Source organism: Spermophilus citellus (genome assembly GCF_964194105.1).
Source record: "Spermophilus citellus genome assembly, chromosome: 4".
NCBI classification, from domain to species: domain Eukaryota; kingdom Metazoa; phylum Chordata; class Mammalia; order Rodentia; family Sciuridae; genus Spermophilus; species Spermophilus citellus.
In genome coordinates this window covers 133,601,071-133,610,585 of record NC_138185.1, presented here as the reverse complement: position 1 = coordinate 133,610,585, position 9,515 = coordinate 133,601,071, and positions in this window count along the sequence as shown.

The window sequence follows — 9,515 nt, the reverse complement described above, 5'->3', positions numbered from 1 at the left end:
TTCTTTGGTTTTCTGATTTGAGACAACTCATCAGAAGGAAGCACCAAATTTAAACTATTGGATTATAGATCAGGAGAAAGTTATTCAGCAAACCATGCAAGGAGAATTGGGCATTATTAAGCTGTGACTGTCAATGAATCACATTTTGATGTATATCCCAATGTATATCAAACTACAGTGAACTACAGTACATGGGCAGAATGTATCCTTCTGCCTCTTTGGTATATCTCCTGAGCTAAGCATGATTTTAAATCATTGAAAAAAAAAATCAAAGGAAGAATATTTCATAAGCTGGGAAAACTATGTAAAATCCAAATTCTGATATCCATAAATTTTTTTATTAGAACTTAGCCATATAATTCATTTAGGTATATTGTCTACAGCTGTTTTGTACTATTATTGTAGAATTAAGTATTTGAAACAGAAGTTTATTACTTGTAAAGGATAAAAAACTTACAGAAAAGTTATGCCAAACCTTGGTCTATAAAATAACATTCCATAAGAAAAAAAGTTACTACTACTTTTAGTAAACAATCTCATTGAATTGTGAGTGCTTGCTAGTGATTTTTGGGGGGATTATTATATTAAGGTATGCTTTGTTTCATTGATAGAAAGAATGAAGTTTAAAGCCCATTTTGGGCCTATTTTTTTTTAGAGGCACATTCCATTTATGGCATTGATTTCTGTTATTTTTATGAAAAAAAGTCATATTATATACCCCAGTTATTTTTTTCTCCTCTTGGAGGTTTTGCACATAGCCAGGTTTTTGCATATTAATGTAGCTCATAGGAACTGGGGAAGTGATGCTTAGGTTGAAAGGCTTGGTGCTCCTATAAGGAATGTGTGGAAAAAAGATGAAACACAGGAATGTGAAGGTCCAAGGGGCAGGAGAAAGGAAATGGAAGTCCTTAATAGAGTCATGGTGATAATTTGTTGGCAAGAGCGCACAAGCAAAATGCTGCTATCTGAAATTTCAGGAAACCGCTTGGGTTGCAGCTTACATTGCAGTTGAGGTAGCCATTAGAGTAACTGCACAGAAAATGCTTTCTTTTTTCCACTTCCCAGGTCACTGAAAGATAGAATGAATTAATCTCTGTTTCTGGATAGACATAGACAAGAGAATCTGAGTTCTGGAGGAGGGAGACTACTGTGTGAGTGCTGTTTGTCACCAGCTATCAAGAATTTACAAGGTGACTAAATTTCCAGATGAAAACCTCTCCCCAGGGACAAAGAATACTAAAGGGAGGGGCATATTTTGCATTGGCAGCCTCATTCCATCTGTCTTTCCTAATCATGCTTATTACTTACTGTGGAATATGGGCTGTTATGGTGATGTGAGGACAGAAACCATCTGCCTCACAGGATCTTAGGAAATTTGATAGACCCCATAACGTTGGCAATAATCAGGGAGCAGAGGAGGTGACATCTGAAGACCAACTCGAGAGAGCACATGTTCATTAAGGTTTGTGTAAGATCCCCTCCCATCTTCATGGCATAATTTCATAGTAACCTCTTGTTCTCCCTCTCTCTGGTCACCTCTAAAAATCCCATTGGTTAAGAGACTTCCACCAGAACCCTGGTGCCCATTGTACTGACCTCAGTTTCCTGCATACCACCCTGAGCTACCCAACCTGTTAATGTGGAGTATTTATTTGATCAAGTGAATGTGGTATTCTGCATGTTATCAGTATAATTGCTGAGGGAATTTATTAGCATTTGCCTTTGCTCTTAGAAGGAATTCAGATTTTCATGCTCTCCAGTTCACCTTCACAGAAGAATGAATTTTAATAAAGAAAGTTGTGAGAATTTTTACCCCATTCTCTTGTGCTATATGCTAATTGCAGTCATGGAAGACATTGTGGCCTGCCGTGTGAATTTAGTAAGTTTTCTGAACTCCTGGACATTACTAGAAATTGGTTACTAGAAATTTTTAGGAATAACAAGATATAAAAATTAAATCATAGAAATAGAATATAAAAGAAATATGGACTCATGTTATCTTTTTCTAAGGCAACACAAAGGGGAAAACTATAGAAAATCTGACTTGTGTGCTAGAACACAGTTTCTCAGCTGTTCACATTTTGGGCTAAATAATTTCCCATTGTGGGGGACTGGGCATTGTAGATTTTTAGCAGCACCCATGGCCTCCACTCAGGAGTTACCAGTGGCAGTCCCCCAAGTCATGACAATCAAAATGTCTTCAGACATTGCTAAATGTTTCTCTGGGGGCGAATTCACCACTAGCTACCAACCACTATTCTGGGATTTTTGTTTTGGATACAGGGGAAACAAAACACTCTCAAATTCAAGTCTTGGGGACTTACTGTATACCTACACAGGCCTCATGGTGGACATACAAAATTCCAGGGAACAAAGTGGACGAAGGTACTGGCTTGGGCACCCGTGTCTCTGGTGGGTTTGTAGAGCTTCACTCAGGACAGCAGGGCCTCCACCTTCACACCTGTTTTCTTTCTTTATTGGCTGACTCCCTCTGTTTATTCTGCTTTTGATCCTGCCTCATCTGCATGCACATTCTTTTGGCTTGCCAGTTCTTCCTCATGAAATCTCTTTTTTTCAAATCCTGTCCTGTTGTTAACGGTGAGATAGGAATTTAGCCCCATTAATAACCAACCACATCTGTGCTGTTACTTCAGGCTGCACTGGTGGGAGAGGCAGCAGATCAACCTCAGGAGAAGCTGACTGGGTCAAGTGCACACTTGTTATCCAAAAGTTGTGACTGAGAAGGAAAGATATCAGCTGGCAAAAAGCTTGGGGGCTGACATGGCTGCTCAGTCTCTCCGTGGAGGCATGTAGCAGTAGACTGAGATCTCTAGACTAACGGAGAACTCTCATCTACTCCCCCAACCCTGCCAAGTCCCATAAACAACTAATCTGCATGAGATAAACTGGGTAGAATATTCAATATGTGATATGAAATTAATATAAAAAGTGATACTAATAAATCAGTGTTTAAATGGGGAACACCCTAAGAAGAAAATGTGCCAAAGTCAGGAATGAGCAAAATCACAAAACAAGAACTACAATGGTCACAGATATTTAAAAAAACTTCATATAAACCATAAAAATTGTAAATCTTTACAAATTTTGTATATAGATTTGTCTTTCAAATTAGCAAAAAGATAAAGATTACTAGAAATTTCTGGTTATGATTTGGGTATGAGGTATCCCCAAAAGCTCATGTGTGAGAAAATGCAAGAAAGTTCACAGGTAAAATGTTTGGGTTATGAGAGACTTAACCTAATCAGTGCATTCATCCACTGATGGGGATTAGCTTGGTGGTAACTGTTGACAGGTAGGGTATGGCTGGAGGAGTGTGCCTTTGGGGTATATATTTTGTCCTTGTTGAGCAGAGCTCTCTCTCTGTTTTTTGGAGTCATGTCCTGAGCCACTTTTCTCTTTCATACTCTTCCACAATTATGTTCTGCCTCACCCACCTCACACAAGGAACAGAGATAACCATCTATGGACTGAAACCATGGACCCTGAAATAAACTTTTCTTCCTCTAATTGTCCTTGTCAGGTCATTTGGTCACAATGGGAGGGAAAAAAAAACTATCTAAAACACAAGATAATTGTTATTCCATTGTGGGTGAAGACTAGCAAAATTTTCTTTTTCAGGTGCCAAAAGAAAAATTACCAATGTTTATGAAAATCAGCCAGTTTTGGAGTATCATCTGGCAATATACAGGAAAGCACCCCAAATTTTCACACCTTTTAAAGTCAGTATTTTCCTTCTAGAAATTTACCCTCAGTAAATTTTCAGAGACATGAGTCAAGAATTATATATGAAGTTGAAATGTTCATCAGAGTATGTTTTACTCTAACAAAATATAGGAATTAACTTAAGCATCCAAAAGGGATTGATTAAGGTTATTTTCAAAACACATTTAAGATGAGAAAGATGGCGGCCAAGGGAGTGCAGCACACCAGTACGCTGCGCCACTGTGTGGGAGAAACACGAGGTGAAATGGCTGAAGGCTACCTTGGTGGGAATCCCCAGTGAAATTGAAGTGCTCCAGAATCTAGAGGTCAAAATTCCAGCGCGCGGGATTCGGCTGCAGGGGCTTGGTAGCGAGCGATGTCTCCGCACGGAGCGAAGCAGTACTTGGTCGGCGGACCGCCCCGTGGATGGAGTCTGGGACGCGCCCGAGTTAATTAGCCGCGAGTTACCAGAGAGGGATTACAGCGAAGCGGATTCTGCAGGCTCCTGCCAGTGGCACACTAGCCGCGCTGAGTGCTGAATTCCAGCTTTGAAATACAGGAGAGAATCGGTCCAGTTCGTTTCCCGACACCGGTCGGAACACGCAGGAGAACTGCAGCCGCCATCATGGAGAGCTGACGCAATCATCCCTGTTTTCTACTGATCTCAGCTCATTCAACTACAGAACAGGTGATTCCAGGCTGGTATTTGCCTGCGTCGCGCAGACAGATCGCTCAGGCTCGGGATTGGAAACTCTGAGGAGAATACTCTTCAGGCCTCACCCCTGGCAAGGCGGGCGCCGGGCTTTGAGCGGCCAGATTCTAGTTCCCCGGGTTGCTTTGGCCCAGGGCGGGAGATCCTTCTTGGCCCGGGGCTACGGAACCCGCGGCGACTGTGTCTTTGACCCTGCCCCTGTCTGAGCGTACACTGAGCTGGGAGAGGTTGGAGCTGCCAGGCCCGGGCGGGGGCTGCCTGTGCCTGAGGCTGGGGTACCTCTGTGGACCCTGCTCCGAGCAGAGTGTGGCAGGGATCGGAGAGGCTGGGTTCTGGCCCTCGTGGCTGCTTGAGCCCAGGGCCGCGGAGCCTGTGGGGACCGCGAGCTGAGGCCAGCCACAAGTGAAACTTGCGACGAGGGGCAGCGGGACTCTGTCTCCTGGAACAGTTTTGACCCGGAACTGGAGAGCCCGCGGGAAGTGCGTCTTAGACTCTGCTCCAAGGGGAGCGTACACCGAGCAGGGAGAGTTTGGTGCGGCCAGGTTTGGGCACCTAGCAGGGAGAGTCTGGTGCGGCCAGGCTTGGGCTCCCGGGGCGGCTCTGGCCTGGGTTTGGGGAACCCGCGGCGGTTGCCCTGAGGAGCCTGTTCCTAGCAGAAAGTGGCGGGGATCGGAGAGACCGGCTCCTGGCTCCCGAAGCGGCTCTGGCTCAGGGTTGGGGATCCTACAGGGACTGCTTCTTGGTCCGGGTCCTGCTGGGTACTGCGGGGGCCTGGAGGGCAGAGTGGAGCTGCCTCCTGTGCCCAGAGCAGGCTAAGGGTCCCGCCGGTGTGGTATCGCGACACCCCAACTGCAGCTGGGGCCGAGGAGAGTAGCCGCCCACGCCTGGAACAGGACCAGCGACCCGACGGCAGGGTAGCCAAGTCAACCCACTTGGAGTAGAGGCCGTGAAGAGCTGCCGTCTGACCCTGCAAGGTAGGCAGTCCTGCGTCCCACTGGCAGGACAGGCTCGGCAGCCGGCCAGTGTAGTGGACGAGTAGCATCGAGGCAGTCACGTCACACTGGTTGGAGTGGGGGTTGAACAGAGCCGCCGCCAGCATCCGGAAGGAGCCCAGAGACCCGTTGGAGAGGCAGTTAGGTACCCCCACTGGGAGTGGGGGTTGAGCAGAACTGCAGCCCAGGCCCGCAGGGTGGGCAGATCTGAGACCCACCGGCGGAACAGGCTTGGAGGCCGACCAGCGTGGTAGACACGTCACATCAATTGGAGTAGGGGTGGAGAAGAGCTGCTGCCCACGTCCGGATCAGGACCAACGATCCGAGGACGTGGTAGGAACGTCACCGCAATTGGAGTGGGGGCAGAGTAGAGCAGCCACCCGTGCCCGCAGGGCGGGCAGACCTATGACCAACCAGCGTAGTATATAGATCACCCTGATTAGAGGAGGATCACAGCCACTACCCGCCCTACAAGAGAGATATCCCAAATATACAAGAGCAACAAAAATAAACAGGGGGAAAAATTTCAAAAACACAACAGTTTCACGAAGCAGAAAGAAACGTAAGCAACATGAAAAGACAAGGAAAGAAAGGACCACAAGCAATGCAGGTCAACTCAACCCTAGAAGAGGTAATAGCTGCAACAGATGGAATGTCAGATAAAGAGTTCAGGATATACATGCTTCAGATGATCTGGACTCTCAAGGAAGACATGAGACAGCAAAATCAGACAATGAAAGATCACATTGACAAGGAACTACAGAAACAAATCCAGGAAGTAAAAGATCAATTTCACAGGGAGCTAGAAGTAATAAAGAACAAACAAATAGAAATCCTAGAAATGCAGGAAGCAATAAACCAACTTAAAACCTCAATTGACAATACTACCAGCAGAATAGATCACTTAGAAGATAGAACATCAGACAATGAAGACAAAGTATTTCAACTTGAGAAGAACATAGACAGTTCAGCAAGACTGCTAAGAAACCATGAGCAGAACATCCAAGAGATATGGGATAACATTAAAAGGCCAAACTTAAGAGTCATTGGGATACAGGAGGGCACAGAGCTCCAAACCAGAGGAATGAACAATCTATTCAATGAAATAATACGAGAAAACTTCCCAGACTTGAAGAATGAAACAGAATCCCATATCCTAGAAGCCTACAGGATGCCAAAAGTGCAAAATCATAAGAGATCCACACCTAGACACATTATAATGAAGATGCCCAACATACAGAATAAGGAGAGAATTTTAAAAGCTACAAGAGAAAGAAAGCAGATTACATTTAGGGGCAAACCAATCAGGATAACAGCTGATCTCTCAACACAGACTCTGAAAGCTAGAAGATCCTGGAATAACATATTTCAAACACTGAAAGAAAATGGGCTCCAACCAAGAATCGTGTATCCGGCGAAATTAAGCTTCAGGATGGAAGATGAAATTAAAACCTTTCACGATAAACAAAAGTTAAAAGAATTTGCAGCTAGAAAACCATCTCTTCAAAAAATCCTTGGCAAAACATTACAGGAAGAGGAAACTGAAAATAACATTGAAAACCATCAGTGGGAGATAGGACAGTAAAGGGGGGAAAGTAACCAAAGAGGAAAACTAATCAGGTTTAGTAACATAAATAAACAAATATGACTGGAGGAACAAACCTAATCTCAATAATAACCCTAAATGTTAATGGCTTAAACTCACCAATTAAGAGACACAGGCTAGTCGAATGGATTACAAAACAAGATCCAACAATATGTTGCCTATAGGAGACGCATTTGATAGGAAAAGATATACATAGACTGAAGGTGAAAGGCTGGGAAAAATCATTCCACTCATATGGACTGCGGAAACAAGCAGGAGTGTCCATACTCATATCAAACAAAATAGATTTCAAGCCAAAATTAATCAAAAAGGATAAAGAGGGACACTGCATACTGCTCAAGGGAACCATACACCAACAAGACATAACAATCATAAATATATATGCCCCAAACAATGGTGCACCTACGTTCATCAAGCAAACTCTTCTCAAGTACAAGAGTCTAATAGACCACCATACAATAATCATGGGAGACTTCAACACACCTCTCTCACCACTGGACAGATCTTCCAAACAAAAGTTAAATAAGGAAACTATAGAACTCAACAACACAATTAACAACCTAGACTTAATTGACATATATAGAATATACCACCCAACATCAAGTAGTTACACATTTTTCTCAGCAGCACATGGATCCTTCACAAAAATAGATCATATATTATGTCACAGGGCAACTCTTAGACAATATAAAGGAGTAGAAATAATACCATGCATCCTATCTGATCATAATGGAATGAAACTGAAAATCAACGATAAAAGAAGGAAGGAAAAATCATGCACCACGTGGAGAATGAACAATAGGTTACTGAATGACCAATGGGTCATAGAAGACATCAAGGAGGAAATTAAAAAATTCTTAGAGATAAATGAAAACACTGACACAACATATCGGAATCTATGGGACACATTGAAAGCAGTTTTAAGAGGAAAATTCATTGCTTGGAGTTCATTCCTTAAAAAAAGAAAAAACCAACAAATAAATGATCTCATACTTCATCTCAAAATCCTAGAAAAAGAAGAGCAAAATAACAGCAAAAGAAGTAGAAGGCAAGAAATAATTAAAATCAGAGCTGAAATTAATGAAATTGAAACAAAAGAAACAATTGAAAAAATTGACAAAACCAAAAGTTGGTTCTTTGAAAAAATAAATAAAATTGACAGACCCTTAGCCATGCTAACGAAGAGAAGAAGAGAGAGAACCCAAATTACTAGCATACGGGATGAAAAAGGCAATATCACAACAGACACTTCAGAAATACAGAAGATAATCAGAAATTACTTTGAATCCTTATACTCCAATAAAATAGAAGATAGTGAAGGCATCGATAAATTTCTTAAGTCATATGATCTGCCCAGATTGAGTCAGGAAGATATAGACAACCTAAACAGACCAATAACAATAGAGGAAATAGAAGAAACCATCAAAAGACTACCAACTAAGAAAAGCCCAGGACCGGATGGGTATACAGCAGAATTTTACAAAACCTTTAAAGAGGAACTAACACCAATACTTTTCAAGTTATTTCAGGAAATAGAAAAAGAGGGAGAACTTCCAAATACATTCTACGAGGCCAACATCACCCTGATTCCTAAACCAGACAAAGACACTTCAAAGAAAGAAAACTACAGACCAATATCTCTAATGAACCTAGATGCAAACATCCTCAATAAAATTCTGGCGAATCGGATTCAAAAACATATCAAAAAAATTATACACCATGATCAAGTAGGATTCATCCCTGGGATGCAAGGCTGGTTCAATATACGGAAATCAATAAATGTTATTCACCACATCAATAGACTTAAAAATAAGAACCATATGATCATCTCGATAGATGCAGAAAAGGCATTCGACAAAGTACAGCATCCCTTTATGTTCAAAACTCTAGAAAAATTAGGGATAACAGGATCATTCCTCAACATTGTTAAAGCAATCTATGATAAGCCACAGGCCAGCATCATCCTGAATGGAGAAAAATTGAAGGCATTCCCTCTAAGATCTGGTACAAGACAGGGATGCCCTCTCTCACCACTTCTGTTCAACATAGTCCTCGAAACACGGGCCAGAGCAATTAGACAGACGAAATAAATTAAAGGCATAAAAATAGGAAAAGAAGAACTTAAATTATCACTATTTGCAGACGATATGATTCTATACCTAACAGACCCAAAAGGGTCTACAAAGAAACTATTAGAGTTAATAAATGAATTCAGCAAAGTGGCGGGATATAAAATCAACAGGCATAAATCAAATGCATTCCTGTATATCAGTGACAAATCCTCTGAAACAGAAATGAGGACAACTACTCCATTCACAATATCCCCCCCAAAAATAAAATACCTGGGAATCAATCTAACAAAAGAGGTGAAAGACCTATACAATGAAAACTACAGAACCCTAAAAAGAGACATAGAAGAAGACCTCAGAAGATGGAAAAATATACCCTGCTCATGGATAGGCAGAACTAACATCATCAAAAT